This window comes from Vespula vulgaris, chromosome 7, assembly GCF_905475345.1.
Source record: "Vespula vulgaris chromosome 7, iyVesVulg1.1, whole genome shotgun sequence".
NCBI lineage: Eukaryota > Metazoa > Arthropoda > Insecta > Hymenoptera > Vespidae > Vespula > Vespula vulgaris.
In genome coordinates this window covers 6,212,894-6,226,516 of record NC_066592.1, presented here as the reverse complement: position 1 = coordinate 6,226,516, position 13,623 = coordinate 6,212,894, and the positions used below count along the sequence as shown (strand labels likewise).

Sequence of the window (13,623 nt, the reverse complement as noted above, 5' to 3'; positions counted from 1 at the left end):
AACATAGAAAAAGATTAAGTAAATTTATATATATAAATCTGTCCACACATACTATGTAAATATGAGTTGAGTATTCAATATATAATGGTGTACCTTGAAGTCTAATATGATATAAAATAAGATTAATAAATCGTAAATGTTTAAATGAAGCTTGTAAAATGTTATATATAATATAAATGAGAAATTAGACGAATCAAAATTAACAAAGCAGGAACAAGTCTGAACACGTCTGGACGGCTGTTGATACGTACAAGAACTGCGAAGAGATAAATTAGGAAAATCGTCCTCTTGGTCGTCCTTTGATTGTTTACACACGTGGTATTGTTGGTACTTCCTAAATACAGCATACAGAGTAGCGTATACAAATACATGTATATAGATATACCTATAATAGAACATTATGCCATACGATTGTTTTTCTTTTGTTGCTTGCCGGAGACTCATTTCCAAGAATTATTTGGCAATTGGTGGGGGTACTTTAAAGCTATTATTTATATGCTATCTTTCTCTCTTTGTTTAAGAGCTCATTATATGTATTAAAAAACAGATTTTTAATTTAAAAATATATACATATAATCGTAATCATAAGTAGATTAGAAAATATAATATTTAACCTGAAAAGCGTTAACAAAAGTCAATAAGAGTAAATAAAGATAATTAAGAACAAATAAAAATAAAAAAGAAATTAAAAATTTTCAGTGCGTTTCTTTAAAAATTATTTCAAAATTCTAATATATTTGATTTATTTATCTATCGAAATATAATTAATAATGTAAAATTTAAGATACTTTAATGCTTTAAGTTAAAATTATAAAGAAAATATTCTGGAAACGCACAGAAATATGCAGGTATTCTGGTATTATTTATATGGTATTATTAAAAATAATAATATCGGAATAATAATAATTAGATAATTTATAATCAGATTTTGATAGATCGCAAATAATACCGACTCAGATCCTACCGCATAGAAGTTGCTGCATATGGAGATCCACGGGTTAGAATAACATACTAATTAATCGTGTTTAATGAATCTTCTATCGACTCGATCATAGTCGATTGAGAATTAATCAACCGCGATTTTGCCCTAACCTATCCGTGGGAAAAAGCATGTATTCTTTATTAATTATTTTTAAAATATCTGTAAAATCCTACAGGGCTACCGAGACATAATTAATTCACATAATTGTTACATGTAATTTGTACATCCCGGAAATATATAAAGTACATGTATTTTATAATCACTACTATATTACATTTATAATTAACATATTATGTTATATAATATATTGATAAATCTAAAGTTGGAGATTTTTAAATTAAATACGATAATTAATTCATAAGTAAATACCAGTTTACAACTAATGGAACTTATTCATGAATCAACCCAATATGTATCCAGCCTTTTTAAACTCTTTTAATTACTATGTGGCAAATAATTAACTGATCTGCCATTTTTGCCTTAAATAAATCTTAAAATAATTTAACCTTAGAACTAGATCCTTAAAATATACTCTTCATATAAGTAAGCTAAAACATTAAAAATGAAGTATTAGAACCCCAACATGCATCATACATCATAATTATACTCTTATGAATAAACATGCAATAAAATTACGAACTTTCAAAAAATACACAGAATAACAATGCAAAAGTACCAATGCAAACCACGAAAAACAGTGCGAAGTGTTAATATACTTAATACTAAGTATCCAACACGTCCAAAAATCTTTGCTGATTCGAAAGAAAGAAATTTTCAAGCAAATGCAAAGCCTTTTAAACTGTTTGATACTGATAGGTATATCATGCCATACAGAGCATCAGCAAAATAAGAAGGAAAAAAAACAGACATGCTGAATAATTCTAAGATTTGCTGAAACTTTGCCTAATATCCGGACACGGCGCATTCCACTCCTGAGTGGAAATTACAACACATCGTATCCGGTCCTACCTACTTAAAATTAAAGACACAGTCACACAGAAAAAGATATGCTACCTGCCTGCCTATCACCTATATTTAAAAAGTGCAAACATTCATACCAACACATACACTCCACGGTTCTCTCACACTCCACCAGGGCGCAAAAGCCTACACTAGAGAGCATGCCCCGGGGCACCTCCGACACCCTAGTTCAACCACGTATTTTTTCTAATATATTAGGAGTACGTACCAGTTGCTGAAATCGACTGTCAAGGCTAATGATTATTGCGTAAATGACTAAAGAAAATAATACTCGTACATGCTAGTATATATACATACTAGTGATATACGAGTACTTCCATGCAACATGTGATAATTCGACTACGCAAAACGATAAAAATAATAATATATAACTATAGTAGCATATATATTCATTCAGAAGTTACCGCGTAACGATGTACAATACACCACCTAGCACGAACATACAGATGCAAGGTACACCGTGCTCAATCACTAACGCTATGACAGTCGCTAATATGGGAAAAGTTAAAATTGAACTCACACTAACTGTTTCTCACCCATACGCGTACACCTGGGCACATGCATAGATGAGAACGCAGAAAGCATGGGAGGGAGAAACGGGAATTAGTTCATTGGAAGCTGAAAATTCTGATCTAAAAATAGATTAACTTATTCTAGGGCCTACGGGCTATGACTCTACAAGTCTCTTTGTTTTTTATTAACAATGACTCTACTCGACTTTTTTCTTTCAAAAACAATGACTCTATTGAGACTTTTCTTTTGTGAAAACAGATTGAATATTTCATTAGTTTTTCATGTAACAATGATCAAAATACCTCGGACGATTCCTTTTAACAAGTGACTATTCTAATTAAAGAACAAAATCATGATCCATCACTTGTCTTCCGGAATCTATCCGTCGCATGTCTTCTTGTTCATTTTTTACTACATCCATATCGATATATCGAGGTAAATCGTGATTATATATACTAAGTTACGAACAATGCACGAGGTAGACCACATGCTTTTCTGATGAAATCTGGTATATAGGTATCCGATTACATACTGGCATCACGAGCAGATATGAAGAAGAGTGCTTACTAATGGCACTATTAATTAATCGAACCGTTGAAACAAGAAGACCCTATCCTGAGCTAATAAAAATAAGCATGCACAATAGATATAGACAATGAAAATACATAAACGATTAAAAATTTACCACTCGCGAGTAAATCCAAAAGAGGAATTACTCACGGTCGTGCTGATCAATAATTTGTTTAAAAAATTACAACCAGTAACCCGTGCCGATATGGACCTTTCATCCTCAGCATGATGGGCACTGGAGGGACTTAAAATTTTTCACTCACTACTTAAGAAGTTCTGCGACGGCTCCAAAACACTCGTACTCCATGTAACTTCAGATTCAAGAAGGATGATCCGTAGAAAGTTGAAAAGGAAGTAAGTTGATATCGAAGTAAGTTGAAAATGAAGTAGCTCTACATCATTGTAAACTGGTAAGGCACAATTATAATGATTATCTGTAAAAAGATTGTCAACAAATTTTTATGAAATTTATTGCAATAGAATAACAATGAAACGATTAGATATCAAATTTATAAATTAGCTTACCAATGTTATTCTATAGAAGAAGAATATTAATTTCTCGATCATCTTTAATGATGCACTGATTCTAATACGCGAACAGTCAGTACGACTGTTTGAAAAGAAAATTAATACTTTATATGAACAAATCCTGACTATATAACTAAGTACTTTATTTTCAATTAATTTAAGTGCTCTAGCTATATTACTAAAATTTAAATAACACAATGCAAACTACTTTAAATAAACACATGTGTAGCTGTAGTCAGGATTATAATGATGATCTGAAATAAGGAAAAAAAAAACAAAGTTATTAATATCATTAATATAATAAAAGATTTTTATTATTAATGAAATGTTTAAAAAAGAAATTTACTTACTGAAGTTTTCATACATCCTTTGCACGATGAGCATCCTGCCTTAAGATGATGAAAAATATCTGACAACACTGACTCTAATACCCGAATTTACTTTAAATATACTTTTATGTAATAAACTAATTTAAATATAGAAATAAATAGCAATGACGTGAACAAACACTGACTCGAATACTTTATAAGAACTAAAAAGCTGAAACATACAATATATTATTGAACAAACAACAATAAAACATTTCTTGTAAATCATTTCTGAAGGCAACACATTAGAAAATATATTATCTAAAAATATAGATCATTATGTATATCTTACAAATTGAATTTAATATATTATGAAAATTTAAATTATTAAAAGCTAAGTATTTTTTTAATGTATCAAAGTATGCAGCTATTTGCTCGATATTGCTTGCTTTATATTTTAAGATACAAATTCGAACAATATCGATTGCCCAGGTCTCACCACTTGCGGGTAACTGCATACGGAGACCCAATTCTTAATAAAAATGTAATAAATTCTGTCGTAATATGTAATAATTCTAAAATAAAATAATAGTTGCAGGAGTAAATTCGATGACAAATAACCTAAAAAGTATCCAAATTCCTATGCCATGTTATAAAATAATAAAGTTTTTACAATATAAAGTAATTGTTTTAGTTAAAATAGAAAAAGCTTTGTAATAAAATGCATAAAAGTAAAAACCATATTAATGTGTACTTTGATCTGTATTCGTTCAAATGTTATATAGGAATAAAGATCTCTCCTCTAGCCTTGTGAGAGTTCGAATGCTCGACTGTTTTTGTTTTTATATCAGTTGGCGATTTTCTTCGAAATACACAATCTGATATTTTCTCTATGCCATATGTTACCTATCTCTCCATATGCAATAAAGTGAGAAAAACTTACTTGTGTCGGAGAGATGTATAAACTGGATATTTGTCGCTCTGTATTGTAGATGGAGAAATTCTTAGAAATCTGAAAAATATAAAATCATATTACTATAGAAGAAGATTAAAAGTATTACGTAATATGTGTAGGAAATATCTGGAGGTGTGTTTGTGTACTTATTATTATTATTCTATATATGTATATATACACAACACGTAGCATATACTATATGTATGTGTGTGTATATATGATGGTATACCAACTGTGTGTGTGTGTGTGTGTGTGCGTATAATCGTATATGAAAAATGGATTTAATGCAAAATATCAATCGATCACAATTATTAACACAATATTATTTATCAAAAGATCATTAAAAAACGAGGGAAGTATCAATATTGTGTAAATAAAACAGAAAAATTGAAGAAAAAGTAGATGCCGAAGCTTCCCGGGAGATTTACGAGAGACGGATTTTATTTTCACGAATATCTTTTTAACGCGATGATGCCCAGACTTGCGAACGCGGCCTCATGAAAATCGTGCGTTTGGCTATCGATTGATATATAGAAAGAGGATGTACGTTAGAAAAAATTTACTAATTACCTATAATTATGCGGAGCGACGAAACACCGTGTACATTCGTCACTGCGTCGAAGATGGCGACTAGCCACTGACAAGGAAGGAAAGTAGATCCTGTGACGTCATCACAGATACATTGCCAGTCAAGTCAAATGTTATTTTTTATAATTAAAAGTAATAAACACTTATATTATAAATATATAGAAGTATGAAAAGCATGACAAATGTAATTAATTCGACTTTTTAATACAGACAATAATTTCCTAATTAAATAATGATATTTTTTGAAGATGTAGAAATATAAAATGGACACTCGCTTGTATCAGGTCTACGCACACCATCCTTATGCTTTCTATACTATGTATGAAATGACGAGTAATTAATACATCGAATAATTCGGTGAATATATGTAATACACTGATTGTATATTGCGATCGGAATAAAAAATTGACACGAAACATTGATATATTTTTTCGGACTTCCAATAACTGTACTAACATATTACGTAATTAGAATTAAAATCAAAGCTGGACGGATGTATTAACTTATATAAATTCCAAAGCTAGACGTATATACTAACCAACATAAATTTCAAGAGCTGGACTGATATACTAACCATCTTAATTCCAAAACTGGACTGACATACTAAGCTATATAAATTTCATGAACTGGATGTACTGATACATATAATTTCTTAAAAAATACTTGTTTTTAATGTAGTGAAACAAACTCATATTTATTCACACAATCAGTGCACACACGAATGTCAAGTTCGATGAGGTGCAGATGATAATAATAAATATTTTTCACAACTATTAATGCAAAATTATAGATCAGAGCATCAATAAAAAGCAAGAGAACTATCAATATCGTGAAAATAAAACAAGGAAATTGAAGGAAAAGTACGACACAAAAGTACATCGAAGTATCTACGATGACGTAGATTTTATTTTCGCGAATCTTTTAAACGCGATGACTCCCTGATTTACGAACGCAGTCCTATAAAAATCCCGTGTTTAACTATCGATTGATATGTAGCAAGAAAAATTGCGATAGAAAAAAATCTACTAATTACCTACAATTAACGAGGACGATTCGTACGAATTAAAACAGTAATGACGTCATCTATATAGTGAAGGTAAACGATACGAGCGACGCATATGCATTACGTATCCTAAAAACATAATGCTCTAAAAAATTTATTTACTTCTCTTAATACTTTATCGAAAAATATCATAGAATATAATATATAATCGTAAATGAAATCAATTAAAATTATTATCAATCGGTTCTATTATGATGATTGATAATTATTTTTGTATTAGAGCACTTAAAGTTCCTGTCTGAAATATGTAGATTCCCGCGAAACATATCTGCATGTTTTACACATAATACGATCGAAATCTTGGATTCTGAAAAATTTATCCATATATACGTAGATATATGTATAAGAAAAATACTTATTATTAGTATGTACGCGTTGTCGAGCTCGATATTCATGTATACGTCCGTGTGCAAAAATACAAGTTTTTTCATCATTTACTTTCTCATCGAAAATATTTCATCGAGGTATTTCCTAAGAAATTACATAGGTCAGTATCAATCATGTTCTTAAAATTTATACAGGTTAGTATGTAAGTACAGTTTTTGGAATAAAGATGGTTAGTACATCAGTCCAACTCTTGAAATTTATGTTGGTTAGTATATACGTTCAGCTTTGGTATTTATATAAGTTAATACATCCGTCCAGCTTTGGTTTTAATTCCAATTAGGTAATTGTTAGTGCAGTTATTGGAAGTCCGAAAATATATATCAATGTTTTCGTGTCGATTTTTTATTCCGATCGCAATATACAATCAGTGTATTACATATATTCATCGAATTATTCGATGTATTAATTACTCGTCATTTCATACATAGTATAGAAAGCATAAGGATGGTGTGCGTAGACCTGATACAAGCGAGTGTCCATTTTATATTTCTACATCTTCAAAAAATATCATTATTTAATTAGGAAATTATTGTCTGTATTAAAAAGTCGAATTAATTACATTTGTCATGCTTTTCATACTTCTATATATTTATAATATAAGTGTTTATTACTTTTAATTGTAAAAAAATAATATTGGACTTGACTGGCGATGTATCTGTGATGACGTCACAGGATCTACTTTCCTTCCTTGTCAGTGGCTAGTCGCCATCTTCGACGCAGTGACGAATGTACACGGTGTTTCGTCGCTCCGCATAATTACAGGTAATTAGTAAATTTTTTCTAACGTACATCCTCTTCCTATATATCAATCGATAGCCAAACGCACGATTTTCATGAGGCCGCGTTCGCAAGTCTGAACATCATCGCGTTAAAAAGATATTCGCGAAAATAAAATCCGTCTCTCGTAGATCTCCCGGAGAGCTTTGACGTCGTACTTTCTCTCCAATTTTCCTGTTTTATTTGCACAATATCGATACTTCCCTAGCTTTTTAATGATCCTCTGATCAATAATTTTGCGTTAATAATTATAATCGATTGATATTTTGTAGTAAATTCAATGTTATATAAGATCATATATATACGTGCAAGCAAGCACACAACACACACACACACACAGTCACGTACACGCACACATGGAGACTATTTTATATACGAATACATATGTACATAGCAATAAAGTAAGGACGCATATTTATGTACATATATGTAGTATCCAACATATATATATGTATATATATACGTACTAGGTATACGATAATATATATACTAACTATATCACATACTACACAAAACATCCATCTACGGATATTCCCTACACATTACGTACACTTTTAATCTCGCCTACGGTAATATGATCTCACATATTTCAGATTTCTACGAATTTCACGAACTACAGTACAGCCCGACAAATACATCTCCTCGATACATCCAAGTTAGTTCATCTCACTTTAATACATCTAGCTAGGCTTAATAGAGACAGATAGGTAATATATCGCATGGAGAAAACATTAGGTTGTGTGAAGCATATCAAAAAATTCGTCGACTGATATTAAAACAAAAACAGTGCAGTGTTCGAACTTTTTCGAGGTCAGTGGAGAAGTCTTTATTCCTATATAACATTTGGATGAGTACAGATCGAAGTGCAGATTAATTTCGTTCTAATTATGCATTTTATTACAAAACTTTTTCTACTTTAACTTAACACAATTACTTTAATATAGTAAAAACTTTATTATTTCATAGGATGGCATAGGAATTTGGATACTTTTTGGATTATTCATTATTGAATTTACTCCTGCAGCTATTATTTTATTTCAGAAAATTTATTAGATTTATATTAACAATTCAGACTCCCTATGTTATTAACTGTGAAAGGTCGATATTGTTTGAGTTTGTATCTTAAAACACAAAGCAAGCAATATCGCGCAAATGGCTGCATACTTTGGTACATTTCAAAAATACTTAGCTTTTAATATTTTAAATTTTCATAATATATTAAATTCAATTTGTAAGATATACATAATGATCGATATTTTTAGATAATATATTTTTTAATGTGTTATCTTCAGAAATGATTTACAGGAAATGTTTTATTGTTCTTTGTTCAATAATATATTGTATGTTTCAGCTGTTTAGTTCTTATAAAGTATTAGAGTCAGTGTTCGTTCTCGTCGTTACTATTTATTTCTATATTTAAATTAGTTGATTAAATAGAAGTACATTTAAAATAAATTCGCGTATTAGAGTCAGTGCATCATTGAAGATAATCGAAGAAATGAATATGCTTCTTTTAAGAAATAATATTGGTAAGTTAATTTATAGATTTAATATCTAATAATTTCAGTTATTCTATTGCAAATTTAATGAAATTTCGTTTACAATTTTTTTTACAGATTACGATTACGATCGTGCCTTACCAGTCTACAACGATGTTGAGCTACTTTATTTTCAACTTACTTCGATATCAACTTACTTCGATATCAACTTACTTCCTTTTCAACTTTCTACGGATCATCCTTCTTGAATCTGAAGTTACATGGAGTACGAGTGTTTTGGAGCCGTCGCAGAACTTCTTAAGTAGTGAGTGAAAAATTTTAAGTCCCTCCAGTGCCCATCATGCTGAGGATGAAAGGTCCATATCGGCACGGGTTACTGGTTGTAATTTTTTAAACAAATTATTGACGAGCACGACCGTGAGTAATTCCTCTTTTGGATTTACTCGCGAGTGGTAAATTTTTAATCGTTTATGTATTTTCATTGTCTATATCTATTGTGCATGCTTATTTTTATTAGCTCAGGATAGGGTCTTCTTGTTTCAACGGTTCGATTAATTAATAGTGCCATTAGTAAGCACTCTTCTTCATATCTGCTCGTGATGCCAGTTTGTAATCGGATACCTATATACCAGATTTCATCAGAAAAGCATGTAGTCTACCTCGTGCATTGTTCGTAACTTAGTATATATAATAAGGATTTACCTCGATATATCGATATGGATGTAGTAAAAAATGAACAAGAAGACATACGCGACGGATAGATTCCGGAAGACAAGTGATGGATCATGATTGTGTTCTTTAATTAGAATAGTCGCTTGTTAAAAGGAATCGTCCGAGGTATTTTGATCATTGTTACATGAAAAACTAATGAAATATTCAATCTGTTTTCACAAAAGAAAAGTCTCAATAGAGTCATTGTTTTTGAAAGAAAAAAGTCGAGTAGAGCCATTGTTAATAAAAAACAAAGAGACTTGTAGAGTCATAGCCCGTAGGCCCTAGAATAAGTTAATCTATTTTTAGATCAGGATTTTCAGCTTCTAATGAACTAATTCCCGTTTCTCCCTCCCATGCTTTCTGCGTTCTCATCTATGCGTGTGCCCAGGTGTATGCGTATAGGTGAGAAACAGTTAGTATGGGTTTAATTTTAAGTTTTCCCATATTGGCGACTGTCATAGCGTTAGTGATTGAGCACGGTGTACGTTGCATCTGTATGTTCGTGCTAGGTGGTGTATTGTACATCGTTACGCGGTAACTTCTGAATGAATATATATACTACTATAGTAATATATTATTATTTTTATCGTTTTGCGTAGTCGAATTATCACATGTTGCATGGAAGTACTCGTATATCACTAGTATGTATATATACTAGCATGTACGAGTATTATTTTCTTTAGTCATTTACGCAATAATCATTAGCCTTGACAGTCGATTTCAGCAACTGGTACGTACTCCTAATATATTAGAAAAAATACGTGGTTGAACTAGGGTGTCGGAGGTGCCCCGGGGCATGCTCTCTAGTGTAGGCTTTTGCGCCCTGGTGGAGTGTGAGAGAACCGTGGAGTGTATGTGTTGGTATGAATGTTTGCACTTTTTAAATATAGGTGATAGGCAGGCAGGTAGCATATCTTTTTCTGTGTGACTGTGTCTTTAATTTTAAGTAGGTAGGACCGGATACGATATGTTGTAATTTCCACTCAGGAGTGGAATGCGCCGTGTCCGGATATTAGGCAAAGTTTCAGCAAATCTTAGAATTATTCAGCATGTCTGTTTTTTTTCCTTCTTATTTTGCTGATGCTCTGTATGGCATGATATACCTATCAGTATCAAACAGTTTAAAAGTCTTTGCATTTGCTTGAAAATTTCTTTCTTTCGAATCAGCAAAGATTTTTAGACGTGTTGGATACTTAGTATTAAGTATATTAACACTTCGCACTCTTTTTCGTGGTTTGTTTCTTATAAAGAATATATAGCTTTTTGTACGTATAGATATAGTAAAGTAAAAATAGTAAAGATACAAAGTAAACTTGGTCCTACAAAAGAATAAGACCATAAAATGTAATAATTATTTTATAGCTTTGTCTCGATACTTTTTAATTTGTCTAATGCGAAGTGTTAATAATAGATTCATCGGTTAGATTAAATATCTGCTTGGGCATTCGAATAAATGTGTCTGTGTAAACGCGTACGATTATTGCATTCTTTCGATGCATTTATCGTCCACAGACTAGGATAGTTCGTAAAGTGTATAATAAGCTTTTATTCATAATTTTTTTTATACGTTGCACTTCTTGTTAGGAAATGCCCTATAGCAGTTGTTAAGGCACGACGAAAAGAAGAGGCTATATGCCGAAGAGGCCCCCACGAATTGTGGCTCAAGAGGGCAACTATCGACAACGAGTCATCTTTTCAGAGGATCATAATATCTTCCTTTGAGAATGACTCGTGGTCTTATCATATTTTTCTAGTTTTTTACCACGTTGTCATTTTGCTCGTCAGTAGTAATTGTTATAACTGGAGACGATGGGCTATTCCATCTTCTTCGCACGTAAAATGCGTGCCTGAATCGTCCAATAGATGCATAAGTTTGTAGTTATTTAGATCCCGAAATACTTCGCATATTAGTCCGAATCTAGCATAGAATCCTAGATTCCCATATTATTAGATTTTGTAAATTGATTAATTATCGTAGACGTTGTAGTAATTATTCTTATACAATATTTAATTTGATTGATAATATAATTCATATATATTTTATTTTTATTCATAATACTAATATTTTAAATCTTTTTCTATTGTTTAATCATCATAAGTTATAATGTAGAGTCACGCGTTTAAATTTTATCTTATTGCAACGTGATTGATAAAAATAGATAGGGAATTAAATTAAAAAATGCATCTACATATTTGGACGTCAAGTGGACGTACTATATTTCATACTTTTGTATATTGATTGAATGATTAATGTATTTTCTTTTTGTTACAGGTGATCATCGTTGGATTTGTGAACATCAGACTTTTTCGATATTCGCATATTAGAGCGCCTGAGATGGCTGCTGTTTGAAATATGTATTTATGCATATATGCATTTCTGAAGATAAACACAAAATGTTAAATTCAATTATTTACAATTTGTTTTTGTAAATATAATTTCAATAGTAATTATAACCAATATAATTTCAAATATTGGTGGGATGTACCAAAGATTTTAAAGATTTTTATTAAAAGAAGGTTTAATCAATGAAAAGATTATATGTTTCAGGTCTACACCCTCAGTTGTTGCATGGGTGATATGTGTGGTTTGTTTTTTATATTAATAATATCGATAGGCACACGGAATGAAATTGCATACTTTTACAGTTTTATTCTGTCAATTTTTATGATTTGTTTTATATACACTATGTTTAATTTTTCAGGTACTTGATAATGACGAAATTGATATTATAGGAAGTAATATAGAATTAGAATAAAACTATGCTATAATAATAAGATTATAATAACTCAGAATAATTTGGTATTATATACTATTTTATAAATTGGTAAAGTATATTAATAAGTTTTTAAAAATTTCATTAGTTTATTGCATGCATCTTCATAAGAGTATAATTATGATGCATGAGGCTTGATGCAGATTGGGGTTCTAATGCTTCATTTTTTACGCTTTAGCACATTTATATTAAGAGTAATATTATGGATCTAATTTTAAGTTTGTTTTATCTTTAAGGCTAATTTATGGCAAAAATGGTAGATCGGTCAACTATCTGTCACTTAGTAAGCAAGAGAGTTTGAAAGGTCTGGATATATATTGTTGATTCATAACTGAAGTCCATTAGTTGTAATTTCTTATGTTGGCATTTACTTATGAATTAATTATCTTACTTAATTTTGAAATTTCCAACTTTAGATTTATCAGTAACATATAATATAATTATTGTAAATGTAAAGTAGTAATGATTATAAAATACATGTATTTTTTATTTATTATCATTCCGGGATGTACAAATTACATGTAATAATTATATCGATTAATTATGTCGTAATAGTCTTGTAAAACTTTACAAATATTTTTAACATAATTAGTAAAGGATCCAGACTTTTTCCTACGGGTAGGTTAGGGCAAAATCGCGGTTGATGAACCCTCGATCGACTACGATCTGGTCGATAGAAGATTCATTAAACGCGATTAATTAGTATGTTATTTTAGCCCGCGGGTCTCCAAATGCAGCAACCTCCACGCGGTGAGACCTGGGTCGGTATTACTTGCGATATATTGAAATCTGATGGTAAATCGTATAACGTAAGTACTGCCGGGCGAGTGGCTGCATATTTCAGTGCGTTTCTTGAAGCTTTTCGTTTTAATTCTGACCTTGCATTAAGTACTTACATTTTACGTTGTGAATTATATTTCGAGTGATAAACATATTAAATATAGTAAAAATCTAAGAAAAGCACTGAAAAATTCTTCGCGCATC

The 13,623-nt window shown here is 30.8% G+C and overlaps 1 long non-coding RNA gene across 1 annotated transcript; it reads right to left on the bottom strand.

Moving 5' to 3' along the window:
• Nucleotides 1–3,184: 3,184 nt before the first annotated feature.
• LOC127065323 (uncharacterized) lies at nucleotides 3,185–4,107 on the bottom strand. The gene is made up of 3 exons (XR_007781999.1): nucleotides 3,925–4,107; nucleotides 3,572–3,828; nucleotides 3,185–3,480 (listed from the first exon to the last, which is right to left on the bottom strand). It is a non-coding gene; the product is annotated as an uncharacterized LOC127065323 (long non-coding RNA).
• Between the last annotated feature and the right edge of the window lie 9,516 nt (nucleotides 4,108–13,623).